Source organism: Ovis canadensis, chromosome 6 (assembly GCF_042477335.2).
Source record: "Ovis canadensis isolate MfBH-ARS-UI-01 breed Bighorn chromosome 6, ARS-UI_OviCan_v2, whole genome shotgun sequence".
Taxonomy (NCBI): Eukaryota; Metazoa; Chordata; class Mammalia; order Artiodactyla; family Bovidae; genus Ovis; species Ovis canadensis.
Genome location: NC_091250.1, coordinates 111,483,100 through 111,501,800, shown reverse-complemented (window position 1 = coordinate 111,501,800; position 18,701 = coordinate 111,483,100).

Here is an 18,701-nt window from a genome sequence, read left to right as displayed (position 1 = left end):
GGCAAAATCATAATAATGACATACTAAAATTTTCCTCATTAAAGCCAATAGAAGATATAGATGCTCAATATTTCTTCAATTCAACATTTTCAAGATCCTAGCTTATGCAATAAGCCAGAAAAATAAATGAGGGATATATCTTTGAAAGGAAGAAACAAAACTGTCATCAATGAATAATGATATGATTACTGATGGAAAAATCATCTAAGAGGGCCACCTGACAAACTATTAGAATTAATATTTAGAATTAATCCTTTTAGGTAGGCACCAGATCAGTCTTCAAAAATTAGTTTTCTTTCGCACAAGCAATCATGAGAAATGGTGAAAGAATAAAAAATTTAATTCACAATATCAATAACTGTAGCATGACTGTGAATAAACCTGGTAAGACCAGTTGTCTTAGGAAAATGCATTAACTGAAGAACACATTATGACCTAAAAATTTTAGATACATATATTCACTGACAAGAAGACTACATAAGGTTTTGCCCCAGAATTAACATGTGAATTCAGTTTAACTCTCACTTTCAATAGGATTTTTCAGTAACCTTCACAAGCTAATTCTAAAATAAATGTGAGGGACTCCCCTGATGATGCAGTGGCTAAGACTCCATGCTCCCAATACAGGGAGCCTGGGCTCAATCCCTAGTCAGGGAACTAGCTTCCACGTGCCACCACATGCGGCACAGCCAAATAAATAAATAAATTTCTTTAAATGAAAAAAAGGAAGACATGGTGTCTGTTTTCCTACACACCACAATGAAGACCCAGAGCAGTCAAATAAATAGATAAATATTTAAGAACAACAAAAAAACTAATGTGAAAGAGTAAATCAGCAAAATAGCGAAGGTAACTTTGTTATTAATTATGCCATTTTAAGGAAGAATATCTGGTTTGATATGCCAGATAGCAAAATGTGTACTACTTTATAAAATGTGGTGTTGTACAAGTATCCATCAATAATGATAAATTAATCGTGAAGTGCCCAGAAATAATTCTGTGAAAGTTAGGAGATTTACATTATCATGAGAATAACATTTTAAATCAATAAGAAGATGTTAACTACACATCAAAGGGTTTAAAGAACATTCACCATCCACTTGGGAAAAACAGTGAAATGAGATTTGTGCCTCACACACAAACCTAATCCTCATGAAATTTGAAGACAACAATTATAGCAATAAAACTATATGAGAATTAGACGAAAATATAAGATATAAGAGAGCCGGATGAACTATAAGTTTGGCGAGCAGAGGTGGTCTTTTTAAACGTTATTTATTCTTGGCTGTGCTGGCTCTTCGTTGCTGTGTGAGGATTTCTCTAGCTGTGGCGAGCAGGGACTACTCTCTAATTGCAGTGTGTGGACTTCTCCTTGCGCTGGCTTCTGCTGTCGTGGAGCACAGGCTCTAGGGCCCAGGGGCTCAGTAGTTGTGGCGCACAGGCTTGGCTGCCCTGTGACATGTGGAATCCTCCTGGACCAGGGACTGAACCTGTGTCCCCTGCACTGGCAAGTGAACTCTTAACCACTCTTAACTCCAGGACCACCAAGGAAATCCTGGAGTGATCTTCTTAACCAAGATACCAAAATTAAAGCTACAAGAGAAAGAATTGGTCAATTGACAGCATAAAAATTAAAAATTTTTTACAACAGAGAAATGATTAAGTGAAAAGTCAAGAAATGAACTGGAGAAACATATTTGCATAAATATAACTAGGCTTCCCTGGTAGCTCAGACGGTAATGAATTTGCCTACCATGCAGGAGACATGGGTTCGATTCCTGGGTGGGGATGATCCCCTGGAGAAGGGAATGGCTACACATCCCAATATTTTTCTTTAGAGAATTCCATGGACAGAGGAGACTGGTAGGCCACCCTCCATGAAGTCACAAAGAGTCAGACATGACTGAGCAACTAACACTTTCACTTTCACCTAGGAAGCACTTAGTATTCAAAATACATAAAATCCCCTAGAGATTAAAAAGAAAAAGCAAATGATGAAGTAGAAAAATGGGCAAAAAATATGAATAAGAAATGCACAAAAGAGGAAATACAAATGCTCACTAAAGGAATGGATAGAGGGTGAATGCAAATAGTACTAATAACTAGGCAAATGCAATTTCAGACACGAGATACCATAGAAATGACAAAAAAATTTAAAGATAGGTAGTGAATGTTAGCGTCACTGTGGGAAGCCTGCTCTTCTCCAGTTGTTACTAGTTGAGAGTGCATTGGTGAGACCCTGAGAGAAGAGCCACTTGGCAGTATCAATTAATGTGTTCAATGCTTCTTCCCTATGACCTAGCAATTCTCTTCATAGAATCCAGTGGAGAGGAATGCTTGACCACATATAGGAGGATACACACACACACACGCACACACACACACACACTCACACACACACACACACATACTGTTTCTAAGAGAAAAAAGGAAATGAATTGGACTTCTCTAGGAAAATGGGGAATTCAACTATAGTCATTCTCAAAGACATTTTGCTGTAGATCCAAAGAATGAGACAGATTTATAGGAACCAGCTTGTAAATAATTCCAAAACTTATTATTGAATCAAAATCAAGTATATAAATGACAGAATAATTTGTTGCATCTTATATTTATCTTTAAAGTGTATGCATAAGGCAAAATATAGGTATATATTCTATTAATAGGTGTTTGAAACATTTAAATGTAACTCTTTAGTACAAGACCTACATCAGAAAAGAATACATACAAAGTGGCATACCTTTGGGAAGGTTTGGATTATAGCTAGTTTCTGTAATATTTCAGTATTTTACATGGAGAAATTATTCATTATCAAAATAAATTAACATAATACTATCAAAATTAAGTAGTACATGTAGAATGATTTTAACTTTTTTTCAGATATCAAATATTTTCTTCAATAAGATCTTTTCAATATCGGTAAAAATTATGCTAAAGGGATCTTTGTTGTTAAAGGAATCATTTACATAAATGAGTGTTTAGTGAATGATACAGAGACAATCTTTTGGAAGGTAAGAATAAATCTCTCTACACTATTTCCCTTTAAATGCCTCCATTTCATACAGAAATGAGATACTGCACTGCATTATTTCTGAGTTTAAAAACCATTGATCTGGGGTAAATTTTAATAACTGAAAATGTTTTAAGATCAATATAGTTATGGAGAGGACATTTATTGAACTGGGAGGCCAGAAAATTATAACTTTATGCCAGATGGTTTAGTGGGAAATACACAAGATTGTATATACACAAAGATATGTTTGTGAAGTTTCCTTTTATGCACAAGTAGCGGTACTAGTAATGTAATAGCAGTTAGTCTGATTCTTTCACACTAATGTTATTGTTCAGCCGCTAAGTCACGTCTGACTCTTGGCAACCCCACAGACTGTATTCCGCCAGGCTCCTCTGTCCGGGATTTCCTAGGCTAGAATACTGGAGTGAGTTGCCATTTCTTTCTCCAGGGGATCTTCCCAGAACAGAGATCAAACTCGAGTCTCATTCAGTGGTAGGCAGATTCTTTACCACTGAGCCTCCAGGGAAATCACACTAATACAGCAGTGTAAAATCCATGAAAACTTTATGAAATAGTCACACGTATCCTAGATACTAATGTTCAAATAGAGATATTTAAATAATCAAAAATTAATATAGATAGATATCTAAGATCATTTAAAATGTCACAATAGAAAATATGCTTGAAACATAAGAACATATCAGTCTCAGAAAGATTTCAAGGGAAAAAATGTTTGAAATATAGAAAATTTTTCTGGGAGAAGTCAAAAATTCCAATATGGAAAACAAAGGCATGTAAAAAAGATTCAGTGGCAGGAATCACAGCTAAATTTTTCCATTTTTAAGGGAAATAAGTTGAAAAAGTGACCTCTAGTGGACTCTTAGCTTCATGTATAAAGCTGACTCCATTTAAAAAAAAAAAAAAGGTTTTGTTATGAATATAAATTGCTGGGACATAGATCTGGATAACATATTTTAAAAACACATTTAGTAGCATAATGTATTTATTTTGATGGTTTGAAAAATTTGAAAATCATTATTTCAAAAGGAGTTCACAAATTCTCCTGATATAATCTAATATATTTAAAATAAACTTTAAAAAGTACTTTTCACGCATGGAAAAGTTTTTATTGACCAAAATGCATTTCTAGTTGGGCAGGACAGATACAATTTAGATCCATGAGAAATGAGGGACAGGCTCTCATCAGCGCTTGTTTCTGTGGACCCAGTGCTCCCACATCTTTCACCTCGCACTTTACCAGCCAACAGCACGCAGACAAACCTGACCCACAGCACATGCTGGTTTCTAATAAGGCTGATCCATAAAAAAGAATGAAATAATGCCACCAGCAGCAACCTGGACAGGCCTAGATAGCGATTATCACACTAAGTGAAGCAAGTCAGAAAGAGAACAACAAACACGATATCACTTATACGTGGAATCTAAAATATGACACAAATGAATTTATCTATGAAACAGACACAGACTCACAGACACAGAGAATAGACTGGTAGTTGCCAGGGGAGAGGGATGTAGGGGATGGATGGAGCTACAGTTTGGGGTTAGCAGATGAAAACTAGTACATATAGGATGGGTAAGCAACAATGTCCTACTGTATAGCACAGGGAAGTATTCTTAATATCCTGTGATAAACCATAATGGAAAAAATATGAAAAATAAGTATATGTATAACTGAATCACTTTGCTGTACAGCAGAAATTAACACAACATTGTGAATCAACTGTACACCAAGGAAAAAACATAGAGTGGATCCTCTGCAGGGCCGTAGACTCTCTGATGAGTAAGTGCCACAAACCATCACCAGTTGTTTCCTGACTTCAGGATCTTGAAGGAAATTTCTTAAAAAGCACAAATTGGAAATAAGATGTTGATTTACAGTAGGGTGGTAAAACAGTAAAAGAGGTCCCCACCAAGTTAAAGATTAGATTTCTCTTTTAAAATCACTCTAAAGGTATTGCTATTAAAAGAAAGAAGAAAATCATTTTTTTTCAAAGAGCAAAAATAGTTTAGATGAAATTTCTCAAATATAAAAGGAAATATGTTCAGAAACCATATTTCCAAGTAAACACAGGAATCTTGTACCAGCTCCGAAGAGCATTGAAAATTCTCGGAATGATCATTTTACTTTCTAACCCAGAAAAATAATAATTTTTTACTAGAGTTAAAATTAATTAAGAATTAAGTTCTGAGAAGTTATGAATCAGTAATCATCTTGAGGTGAGGAGATTTTCAGAAGGAAAACTTTACAGGTCTTTTTCAACTAATATAGTTTTATGGGGAAAATAAGATTTCAGTAATGGGAAAATCTCTTCTAGCAGCCATTCCGAGAAATATTAATATGAAATGAGTGTGTAAGCATAATATTACTTTCATCTACTGTCCATGTTTTGTTTTTTCTTCTTAGTCAATTCCCTTAGATTGAAAACTGCAGAACCACCAGTTTTTCATCCTTCTTGGTTTAAATTTTTCTAGCATCCAGGTAATTTAGGAGAAAAAAAAAAAAAGAGTCCTGAAACACTGTTTAAAGAGATAGATAAGATAATTCTTTTCCAAGGTTAAACATCAGGGATTTGAAAGTGTTCTAAGTAGAATCATCTTTTAGGGTTCTTATAGGATAGTTTGCTAATCAAATTCATGCTTTTATTCTTTTTTTAAAATACAGACTTCCCAGGGACCACTTGACAATTTGTCTCACCAGCCTGTTCAAATGCTCAGAACCTACCTTACATGCTTAAGAAGCCAGCTTATCAGGACCTCCCATGCTGCTCACTCTAAACTTGAGTGAGCAAACAGGTCTGGCCGGTGTGCCCTAAAGGCCAGCATTCCTGGGCTTCACCAGACCACCAGGGAAGGGAGCGCTCTGGAGTGGTGAGCTTCCAAAGGAGACTTGAGGGAGTAGATTTTTACAAAAGATGTTGAAGGGAGATAAGAAACCTACTCTGTCCAGTGGAGGAGTCCACAGTTCAGACTCCAACTTTATTTGTCTTAGTTTCCCACCTACAGTTCTCAAGAAATGATCTGTATGCCAGAAAATCTCATATTAAAAAATGCTTTTTAATCCCAGTAAGCTCATATTTTGTGAAGCCTTTGTTTCTCAGATTAAGACGCTATTAGAACTATTAGTACTTTTGCCTGGAAAATCCCATGGACAGAGGAGCCTGGAAGGCTGCAGTCCATGAGGGTCACTAAGAGTCAGACACGACTGAGTGACTTCACTTTGACTTTTCACTTTCATGCATTGGAGAAAGAAATGGCAACCCACTCCAGTATTCTTGCCTAGAGAATCCCAGGGATGGGGGAGCCTGGTGGGCTGCTGTCTATGGGGTCGCACAGAGTCGGACACGACTAAAGCGACTTCGCAGCAGCAGCAGCAGAACCTTAAAGTAGTAGCTGATGGGTATCTGTGAATTTTTTTTTTTTAACTTAAAGTAGATTGTCTACATTAGGCATCCTCCTCTGTATTATCCAGGACCTTGCTCATTGTCATGTGCACTACAAGCTGCAATTTGGAAAACTTACTGTGTGAAATCCTGTCAATTCTTGGTTCTTGAAGACCAGTGATCTCTCCCAAACACTGGTGACTGCGGCATATTTAGTGTGTAAGAGGCCACCGAGGCCGAAGATTTTTAAAAATTATTATACAAATTCTTATGTTAAACTATCTAAGCTCTGCTGTAGGGGAAAAAAAATGCTTTTTAATATGCTGTCCATGTTTGTCATAACTTCCCAGTTTCCCATCCTCTTCTTTGTACAGAGTACCAAGGGTTCTTCCTGTCATTCACAAAAAAGGAGAAAGCCGTTTCTGAAGCTGAGAAACCCCAAGGAAATAGAAATCTCATGAAGACACAGAAAATGGAGTTATGAAAATAATCATTGTTATGCTCCTAGTGCCTACTACGTGGCTTGGACTTCCAAACTTCATCTCCAATCTTTACAACATTATGTGGTTTCCAATGTTCAGTTTATAGGGAAGAAAACTGAGGTTCAGAAAAGTTAGGTGGCTTACCAACAGTACACACTGCACAGGACACTTCCAAGAATAGTAACTCTTGGAACAATGCCATGGTCTTTCTGTCTCCAACATCTTTTTCTGGAGTAAGAAAACCTAGAAAAGCAAGGAAGGGCAGTGGTCATTCCTTAAGTCATCAGTAATTCCAACATCTGAATGTTGTTGTTCAGTCGGTAAGTTGCATCTGACTCTTTGCAACCGCATGGACTGCAGCACACCAGACTCCTCTGTCCTCCGCTGTCTCCCAGAGTTTGCTCAAATTCATGTCTACTAAGTCGGTGATGCTAGTTAGCCATTTCATACTCTGCCACCCACTTCTCCTTTTGCCTTCAATCTTTCCCAGCTTCAGGGTCTTTTTCAGAGTCAGCTCTTCCCATCAAGTGGTCAAAGTATTGTAACATCAGCTTCAGTATCAGTCCTTCCAATGAATATTCAGGGTTAATTTCCTTTCAGATTGACTGCTTTCATCTCCTTGTCATGCAGGGGACTCTCAAGAGTCTTCTCCAGCACCACAATTCAAAAGCATCAATTTTTCAGCACTCAGCCTTCTTTATGGTCCAGCTTTCACATGACTACTGGAAAAACCATACCTTTGACTGTACAAACCTTTGTCAGCAAAGTAATGTATCTGCTTTTTAATATGCTGTCTAGGTTTGTCATAGTTTTCCTTCCAAAGAGTCTTTGAATTTCATGGCCAGAGTCAGCATCCACAGTGATTTTGGAGCCCAAGAAAATGAAATCTGTCATCACTTCCACATTTTCCCCTTCAATTTGCCATGAATTGATGGGACCAGATGTCATGATCTTAGGTTTTTGAATGCTGAGCTTCAAGCCAGCTTTTTTACTCTGCTCTTTTACCTTCATCAAGAGGCTCTTTAATTCGTCTTCATTTTCTGCCATTAGAGAGGTATCATCTACATATCTGAGGTTGATATTTCTCCCAGTAATCTTGATTCTAGCTGTGAGTCATCCAGCCTGGCATTTTCCATGATGTACTCTGCATAGAAGTTAAATAAGCAGGGTGATGATATACAGCCTTGTCATACTCCTTTCCCAATTTTGAACCAGTCAGTTGTTCCATGTCTAGTTCTAACTGCTGCTTCTTGATTTGCGTACAGGTTTCTCACAAGACAGTTAAGGCAATCCGATAACTGCATCTTTTTAAGAGTTTTCCAGTTTGTTTTGATCCACATAGTCAAAGGCTTTCATGTAGTCAATGAAGCAGAAGTAGATGTTTTTCTGGAATTCCCTTGCTGTTTCCATGATCCAACGAATGTTGGCAATTTGATCTCTGGTTCCTCTGCCTTTTCTAAACCCAGTATGTATATCTGGAAGTTCTTAGTTCACATACTGTTGAAGCCTTGCTTGAAGAATTTTGAGCATTACTTTGCTAACATGTGAAATGAATACAGTTGTACAGTAGTTTGAACATTATTTGACATGGCCTTTCTTTGGGATTGGAATGAAAACTGACCTTTTTCAGTCTTGTGGCCCCTGCTGAGTTTTCCAAACTTGTTGGCATATTGAATGCAGCACTTTAATAGCATCATCTTTTAGGATTTTAAATAGCTCAGCTGGAATTCCATCACCTCCACTAGCTTTGTTTGTAGTGATGCTTCCTAAGGCCCACTTGCCTTCCCCTCCAGGCTGTCTGGCTCTAGGTGAGTGACCACACCATCATGGTTATCCAGGTCATTAAGACCTTTTTTTGTATAGTTCTTCCATGGATTCTTGCCACCTCTTCATAATCTCTTCTGCTTCTCTTAGGTCCGAACTGTTTCCATCTTTTATTGTGTCCATCCTTGCATGAAATGTTCCCTTGATACTTCCAATTTTCTTGAAGAGATCTCTAGCCTTTCCCAGTTTATTTTTTTCCCCTCTATTTCTTTGCATTGTTCATTTAAGAAGGCCTTCTTATTCCCCCTTACTATTCTCTGGAACTCTGCATTCAGTTGAGTATATCTTCCCTTTTCTCCTTTGCCTTTTGCATCTCTTCTTTCCTCAGCAATTTGTAAAGCCTCCTCAGGCAACCACTTGGCTTCTTGCATTTCTTTTTCTTTGGGATGGATTTGGTCAATGCCTCCTGTACAGTGTTATGAACCTCCATCCATTGTTCTTCAGATATTCTGTCTACCAGATGTAATCAGACAGAGTTATAAAAGACAGCAGATACAAGCCCCAGATGAAGCCTCCACCTCTAAGGTAGAGAAAGCTGTTTAGGCAGCTTGTGTAGCCTGTCAATTAAGATGATTTTCAGAGTACAGCAACAAGAGGACAAACAACTGTTCTGACTTGAGGTACTGAAAAAGGAACAAAGACTTTGAATCTCTCAGGCATTTGTTTGACTCTTCAACACTAGAGTACTCTAGGCTGCTTGCCAAATGAATGTTTGGTTGAATATAAATAAGCTTATTATCATGCATGTGTGTAAATGTATATAATAGAACTGAAGGTTAATATAACACTTTATACCTAGGCAGACCAGTATTTTACCAGAAAGGACCACTGTCAATTTTGCCTGTATTTCCAGGACATGTTTCTATCTTAACACTCAGAATTCTAAGTGTGAGTAATGTTTCCAAATTATTTCATTATCTTAAAACTGCTTTCCATTAGAAGCCATAGAAAATGCCTGGAATTTCACATGTATGACTTCCAAAATTTCTTTTCATTTATTATGACAAAAATCTTTGACTTTTTAAATTCTGTTTCCCTGGAATGTGTATCAAATGAAAGTGCATTTGGATAATAAAAAGAAAAAAATCAAGGCAATCAAAACAAAGTTACTTTACAAAGTTCCCATTCCATGGGTCTGTACTTAGGATGCCTTCTTTAGATGAAATGGAATGTTTTAATAATAGATTACTAGCTGTTGTACTTAGTTGCTCAGTCGTGTCCGACTCTTTGAGACCCCATGGACTGTAGCCCACCAGGCTCCTCTGTCCATGGGGATCCTCCAGGGAAGTGGAGAATAGGTTACCATCCTCCAGGGGATCTTCCCAACCCAGGGATCGAACCCAGGTCTCCCACATTGCAGGCAGATTCTTTACCCTCTGAGCCACCAAGAAAATCTGGATTGCTAGAGAGGGAATCATTATTATACAATATTTTAATAATAGATTACTAGAGAGGGAATCATATTATTATTACACTGTTCTAGTACAATGCAGGGGAAAAAGCTATCTTAAAGAGAACAATAATGGTAATTAGTCGACAGATGTATCTGTTCAAGGAACAGATATATTAAATTATGTTGAAATTTAAGTCATAGATCAATCTGAGTTTCTCCACAAACCTATAGAAATTGCTTCCCTAATGACATGTGCCATGACCTTTAATTTGTCCTTGTCATGTACAACTGTTGTTTCAAGCATGCAGTACCCCTCTCTCATATTCTATTGCTGAAACTACCTTCCTAATTGAGAAATTTGACGCTACATAATAGACTGGTGACATTGACAATGAAAGTGATGTGAAGCAGCCATATAATCTGATAGAATAAACGGTATTTCACATTGTTAACTGAATTTTTTTACCTCTGAAACTTGGGGAATCTGATTATCTGTGTAGAAAAAACAATAGAGGAGAAAGTTGCATATTCTAAGAAGGCACATAGTTTCTAGCTACATATTTGAGGCTGAGAACATTATTTTTCTTCGGTGTTGCTTGCTTGAAAATAGAATGGGCAACAAATACCACAAGATGCACCTAATAATCAATTATTTAAAAAAGTTTCTAGGAAGGAAAAAATAAGACCCTAGATGTCTTCTCTGTTCTCTTCAACTGTCAGAAGCAACTTTCTGAGCCTTTATTAGAATAACTTTTCTCTGGAAAATTAGCCATTTCTCTCTCTCTCTCCCTCTCTTTTTTTTTTTTCTTCCTTTCTTTCCTCTTTTCAGGGGGTGAGGGTAGGACAGAAAAAGGGAGAAATAAGGGAACTTACTGGGGCTTCCCTGGTGTCTCAGATGGTGAAGAATCTGCCCACAATGCAGGAGACCTGGGTTCAATCCCTGGGTTGGGAAGATCCCCTGGAGAAAGGAATGGCAACCCACTCTAGTATTCTTGCCTGGAAAATTCCATGGACAGAGATGCCTGGTGGGCTAAAGCCCACGGGGATCACAAAAAATTGGACATGACTGAGTGCCTACTGAGAGGGAGAGAAGGGAAGTACTAGAAATAATATATTTAGCACTTCTGGCTGCCTTGTCTCTGGATGAAGCCTCAAACAAAAGTTTGCTATCAACCACTCCTATGTCTTCTATTTTCTTAAAGCTCATATAAATGCAATTTCTCATAGATATTTAAAAGTTGAATGATTATAGCAAACTCTGTATCTGCAGTATTTCACAACACCTACTAAGTTAGCATGCTTCCTTATTTCCCATAGAGATATCGACATTTGCACAGTAAGTCCATCCCACTTGAAAGAGAAAGACTTTCTACATTAATGCTGTATAGCAAGAAATCATATCCAACAATCTGAGCCAAAACAATCTGATAACATAAGCTCCCTGAATTATATCATCTGAAATAGGACCTTTTCAGAGAGCATACACATAGAAGGGTTAACCAGTTAAGGACTGTGACATTCTTGGGACATACCAAGGAATATTAAAAGAGAAGTATCTTTAAACTCTCCTTGCCTTCCCTGGCCTATGGTAAGAAAGTCTTCGTGCTTATTAAAGGTCAACAATGGTAAATCAGTTACTAGCAACTTCCTAAAACTTTAGGACAGGAAACGATAAAGGATGCTATATCCAAATAGAAGCTCCAAGGATAACTAGCTGGATAGACTGTAATTCCTGAAGTTAAAATTAGCCAGGTCACCTTACTCTTACGGAAAAAACCCTGGGGAACCTGGCAACCAAATAAATAGATAGGAACTTCCTTCCCACTAATAAGCTTCTTTCAGTTCTGTGCTGAAACATTACTCCAAAGACATGTACTTACTAACTCACTAACACTGCTTTCTAAACCAAGTTTGGGCACTGTCCTAATTATTACAAAGATCCTGAGCTTAATAACTATAAATATGTATTATAGAGATATAACCTCAACATATTGGAATTGAAAGTGTCTTATAAGTCATGTCATTCAACCTTACTTTTTTTTTAGATGAGGACACAGTTCAGAGCTGTGACTTGCCCAAGCTCAGTCAGCTATATTCACACTGGTTGCTTACTATATATTACTGAACTTTTGTGGGTGGTAAATGTTTTTAATATTTAGCTGTAAATGCTTTTGTCACGTTTGCTAAATATCTTTGATAAAAATAAAGTCCAGCTTTACCACTCAGCATTTAGTATATGGATATGAGACATAAGAGACCAGGGTTCAATCCCTGGGTCAGGAAAATTCCCTGAAGGAGGGCACAGCAACCCACTCCAGTATTCTTGCTTGGAGAATCCCATGGACAGAGGAGCCTGATGGGCTACAGTCCATCGGGTCACAAAAAGTCAGATAGGACTGAAGCGACTTAGCACATAAAGTGAGTGAAGTCACTCAGTTGTGTCCGTCTCTTTGCAACCCCATGGACTGTAGCCTACCAGGCTCCTCAGTCCGTGGAATTTTCCAGGCAAGAGTACTGGAGTGGGTTGCCATTTCCTTCTCCAGGGGATCCTCCCAACCCAGGGATTGAAGCCAGGTCTCCCGCATTGCAGGCAGACGCTTTACCGTCTGAGCCACCAGGGAAGCACATAAGTAGTAACTAAATAAAAGTAAAGAGTAATAAAAGTCAGAAGTGATATTGCAGCTATACTTGGAAGACATCCTTTCATTAACAAAGCAGAATTATTTATGATTCAAAAACATTTGAAATCATTTCTTGTACTAACAATTTTGTAGTTTAAAATCTAAATTACAAGCCAGTGATTCTGCTTATTTTCCACTAGGTGGCAATATATCTTTTTCTTTATAGTTTCTTTACAGTTTGAATGTGTTTTCCAGGGTATGATGAAAATACTTCCTGGAGTAGTTTTCCTTCTTAGTTGACCCAACTGAAATGAAGACTTAAAGAAATCGTAAGAAAGGGAGATAAGAAATTTGGGATGTACTAGGATAGGGGACAGGATTGGCTAATAAAACCCAGAAATAAAATGAATAAATTTTGCTTCACATAGGCTCTAATTAAAATTTAGATTAAATTTATATGACCACATTAAAAATTTGGTAGTGATTTATTGTTACATTGAAATCAGGTTTGTTATTTATTAGTAGTAGCAAAAAGTACAACATTTTCTTAGTCCTGCTTAAAACATCATCTAATACTTATTTCCATAGCCTATCTCGAATCAAGACTTCGAAAAGAAACACACATTAAATCACAGGGACACAGTGGTAAAGGATCCACCTGCCAGTGCAGGAGACACAAGAGACGCAGGTTAAACGCCAGGTCAGGAAGGTCTGGGTAGGAAATGGCAACCCACTCCAGTACTCTTGCCTAGAGCATTCCACGGACAGAGGAGCCTGGTGGGCGGCAGTCCATGGCATTTCAAGAGCTAGACACAACTGAGTGACTAACACATGCACACCAGAGACAAGTTGGTTCTGAATGAATAATAAGGCAAATACTATTTTCTTGAATTTAAAAAAATGTTATTTATTTGCTTTTGGCTGTGCTGGGTCTTTGTTGTTGCATAAGGGCTTTCTCTAGTTGCAGTGCATGGGATTCTCATTGCTGTGGCTTCTCTTTTGCAAAACACAGGCTCAGGCTCTATGGCGTTGTTTCAGTAGTTATGGCGCACAGGCTTAGTTGCCCCATGGCATGTGGAATCTTCCTGAACCAGGGATCGAACCTGCACTGGCAGGTGGATTCTTTACCACTGGACCACTGGGGGAGTCCAACATTTTCTTTCTTTCTTTTTTTTATTTTACTTTATAGTACTTTACAATACTGTATTGGTTTTGCCATACATCAACATGAATCCGCCATGGGTGTACACGTGTTCCCAATCCTGAACCCCCCTCTCACCTCCCTCCCCATACCATCTCTCTGGGTCATCCCAGTGCACCAGCCCAAGAATTTTCAGTAAACTGTTTAACTTTATATTATATATATATACGCACACACATATATATATGTATATATATATATGTTAGCTTTCGAGGGCTATCATAACTAAATACCATAAACTGGAGGAAATTTATTTTCTCGCAGTTCTGGAAGTTAGAGGTCCAAGGTCAAGATGTTGGCAGGGTTGGTCTCTTCTGAGGCTTCCTTCCATGGCTCACAGAAAGCAGTCTTCTGTGTCCTCACATGGTTGAATCCCTGTGTTGTGTATGTCTAAATCTCTTTATACAAGGCCTCTAGTCATGGTGGATTAGAATCCACCCCTCAGATCCTATTTTAATTACCTCTTTAAAGTCTCTATCTGAAAATACAGGCACATTCTGAGATACTAAGGGTTAGGAATTCAACATATGAATTTCACGGGGGGATGACAATGCAGACCACAACAACTAGTAGATGTACACACAGGATGCTCCATCTTCTAAACTGTGATGTGGTAGAACCAAAAATCCTAGATTGGAGGTCCGAGTTCTAGAGCTAAGGAAGGATCTTAGAGATAATCTATCTCACTGATTCTTCACTTTTGCCAGACAAAAGAACCTTCAAAGCACACCAACGCCTGGTCCCAGACCCAGACATTCTGATGAATTAATTTGGGGTGGCACCAGTCATGAGCATTTTAAAAAACTTTCCAATTGTTTCTGAGACCTGAGTAGAGAATCACTAATTTAAAATGCTTATTTATAATATTTACTTGGCTATATTGGGTCCTCGTTGTGGCATTCCAGCTCTAGTTCTCTGATCAGGGATGGAACCCAGACCCCCTACATTGGTAGCGTGGAGTCATAATCACTGGGCCACCGGGCAAGTCCCAGGAATCACTGGCTTTAGACAAATATTTCCCAAAAGTGATTAGAGAATCACCCAATAGGTTTATGAACATGCAAATTCCTATACATGGGCCATTGCTGCCTTCATTCTGAATCTCCAGAAATGGAGCCAAGTCCATTTATCAAGTGCCCTAGGAATTATTATGAACCCCAAAGTCTGAGAAGCTCTGACCTAGTTTTCACCCTCTCATCTTACAGGTCAAAGGGCTGAGGCTCCGTGAAGTTAGTTCATCCAAGGTCACCCAGCTAGAGAAAGGCAGAACCAGAAGGAGATTAGATGTTAGATCTCTTGAAACCTAATCTAATTTTTTTTAGCCGGATTCTCTGTGCTGATAAAGCACTGTGTGGATGTTAAAACGATCTTGCAGCTCTGGTCCCAGTCCTAAACTGCATCTACCCTTGAATTCAGGCATGTCCTGACAAATCTGGAAGCCCAGTAGGATAATTACAGTGATATTTCCATTAAAAAGGCATTCCAGGAGCCTGTATTGTGTTCAGGGACAATGGGTAGCATCAGAACTGATGGGTTATTGTGAATTCGGCCTTCTACCCTGCTGCCAGGCCCAGCTGGCCTCACCACCTCAGATGCAGGCCTGAGTCCTGGGTGGCAAATTCAGGGAGGTAAGGCCAGTGGAGGAGACTGTTGCCCTGGCACCAGCAGCAGCAGCAGGAGTTGGTGGCTTAGAATCACTCGCCATCCGAAAGCAGCAGTCTCTTTTCAGTCATCGGCTGGCAGAGGAGCAGCAGTTGTTGACGGGTGAGCTGGAACAGCAGCTCAAGAGATTTTCAATTCTGTTGCTACAACCCATCCAAAATCCATGGGCAAAGAGAGCTCTTTGGAGCTTGGTGTCAGGCTGTGAGTTGGTGGAGGCTGTGGACACATATATACAAATAAGTTGTGACATCATTTTAGACAACCTAATGTATCAGAATCCAAAAAATAAGCATCAAATCCCTCAAAAGGTGATGATCCATGTATATTAATTTTTTTTCCATAAAGATATAGCTTGAAGGTTTTGTCTAACAGAGGCTTTCTTATGCATTTAGGGGCTTCCCAGGTGGTCCTAGTGGTAAATAGCCTGCCTGCCAATGCAGGAGATGTAAGAGATGTGGGCTCAATCCCTGGATCGGGAAGATCCCCTGGAGGAGGGCATGGCAACCCACTCCAATATTCTTGCCTCGAAAATCCCATGGACAGAGGAGCCTGGTGGGCTACAGTTCATAGAGTTGCACAGAGTTGGACACGACTGAAGAGACTTAGCATGCGCTCTTATGCATTGATATTTTGCTGTTGCTGTTCAGAATAACCAGACTTGAATGAGAAAAGAACAACAAAATGTCAACATGTTGTGAAACACCAGAAACGGGGCGGGAAATGGATCTGAAACCAAGATAGACGTCACTGAAGAGTTTTTTAATTGAGTGTATAATTCAGTTTAGCCTCAGTATTTCAGTACGGTTCAGTTGCTCAGTCGTGTCTGACTCTTTGTGACCCCATGGACTGCAGCACGCCAGGCCTCCCTGTCCATCACCAACTCCCGGAGCAAACTCAAATGCATGTCCATTGAGTCGGTGATGCCATCCAACCAACTCATCCTCTGTTGTCCCCTTCTCCTCCTGCCTTCAATCTTTCCCAGCATCAGGGTCTTTTCAAATGAGTCAGTTCTTTGCATCAGGTGGCCAAAGTATTGGAGTTTCAGCTTCAGCATCAATCCTTCCAATGAATATTCAGGACTGATCTCCTTTAGGATGGCCTGGTTGGATCTCCTTGCGGCCCAAGGGACCCTCAAGGGTCTTCTCCAACACCACAATTCAAAAGCATCAGTTCTTCAGTGCTCAGCTTTCTTTATAGTCCAACTCTCACATTCACACATGACCACTGGAAAAACCATAGCTTTAACTAGACGGACCTTTGTTGGCAAAGTAATGTCTCTGCTTTTGAATATGCTGTCTAGGTTGGTCATAACTTTCCTTCCAAGGAGTAAGTGTCTTTTAATTTCATGGCTGCAATCACCATCTGCAATGATTTTGGAGCCCGGAAAAATAAAGTCTGACACTGTTTCCACTGTTTCCCCATCTATTTGCCATGAAGTAATGGGACCAGATGCCATGATCTTCGTTTTCTGAATGTTGAGTTTTAAGCCAAGCTTTCACTCTCCTCTTTCACTTTCATCAAAAATCTCTTAGTTCTTCTTTACTTTCTGCCATAAGGGTGGTGTCATCTGAATATCTGAGGTTATTGATATTTCTCCCTGCAATCTTGATTCCAGCTTGTGCTTCATCCAGCCCAGCATTTCTCATGATGTACTCTACATATAAGTTAAATAAGCAGGATGACAATATACAGCCTTGATGCACTCCTTTCCCTATTTGGAACCAGTCTGTTGTTCCATGTCCAGTTCTAACTGTTGCTTCCTGACCTGCATACAGATTTCTTAAGAAGCAGGTCAGATGGTCTGGTATCCCCATCTCACAAAATGTGGTCCACTTGAGAAGGGAGTGGCAAACCACTTCAGTATTCTTGCCTTGAGAACCCCATGAACAGTATTTCAGAGACAGCAATTTTCTAGACTGAGGACACATCTGTTTAATTGAAGTTTCTATAGGACTGGTTGCTGTTCTAACCCTGCAGTGTGTTTCTCAAAGTGTGGATTCAGAACCACCTGCTCTAGAATTACCTAATGATTATTTAAAATACAAGAGTCTCATGTTTGTTGTTGTTGTTCAGTCACTAAGTCAGGTTCAACGCTTTGCAACTCCATGGGCTGCAGCAGGTGAGGTCCCTCTGTTCTCCACTATCTCCCGGAGTTTGCTCAAATTCATGTCCATTGAGTCGATGATGCTATCTAAACATCTCATCCTCTGCAGCCCCTTCTCATGAAATCTACCCAATTTCTAGAGATGAGTTTGAGAATCTGCATTTTTCACAGCTACCTAGGTGATTTAATGAGATCACTCCTGCTAGGGTCTCTGTAATGTCTGAAGTTATTACAGAAGTTGTTACCTGAGGTCCCCTTTTTCTCAGTTTCCTTACATGATTTTTCCAGTTGCCCATGCTCCTGGGTCCCTGAGTTCAGTTCAGTTCAGTTCAGTTTCTCAGTCGTGTCCAACGCTTTGTGACCCTGTGGAATGCAGCATACCAGGCATCCCTGTCCATCACCAACTCTGGGCGCCTACTCAAACTCATCACGTCCATCAGGTCAGTGATGCCATCCAACCATCTCATCCTCTATCATCCCCTTTTCCTTCCGCCTTCAATCTTTCTCAGAATCAGGGTCTTTTCCAATGAGTTTGTTCTTCACATCAGGTGGCCAAAGTATCGGTCCCTGAGTAGGCTGTCATAAACAGTTGATATGACAAAGACTCTGAAACTGTACTTATTAAAATTTAAATTTTTTCTTCTGCAGTGTGTTCAAAGAAAAGCCACCATCCCCTAAAAAAGAGAGAGTTGTGCTATCTGCAGTCCCAAGTCCCTGTTTTTGAGCTGTTATAAAATTGGCTTAATACCAAAGAAGATGTATTTTGACTATTGGAAAGATTTAAGAAATTCAGATGTGAGCTTCTGGCAATCATGTAACTTGATGAAACTTGTCTTATACCATGTCATTCCCTTTACTATGCACAGAGTTAGTTTTTTGCCGTTCCCTTTACTATGCATGGAGTTAGATGTTTGAAAGGTAGGTTTTCTAAATATCTCCCTGGTTTTTAAGTTTAGGCATGTTTGGAGGCTTAATAAACACTTTCAAGTGCAGTCTCAAA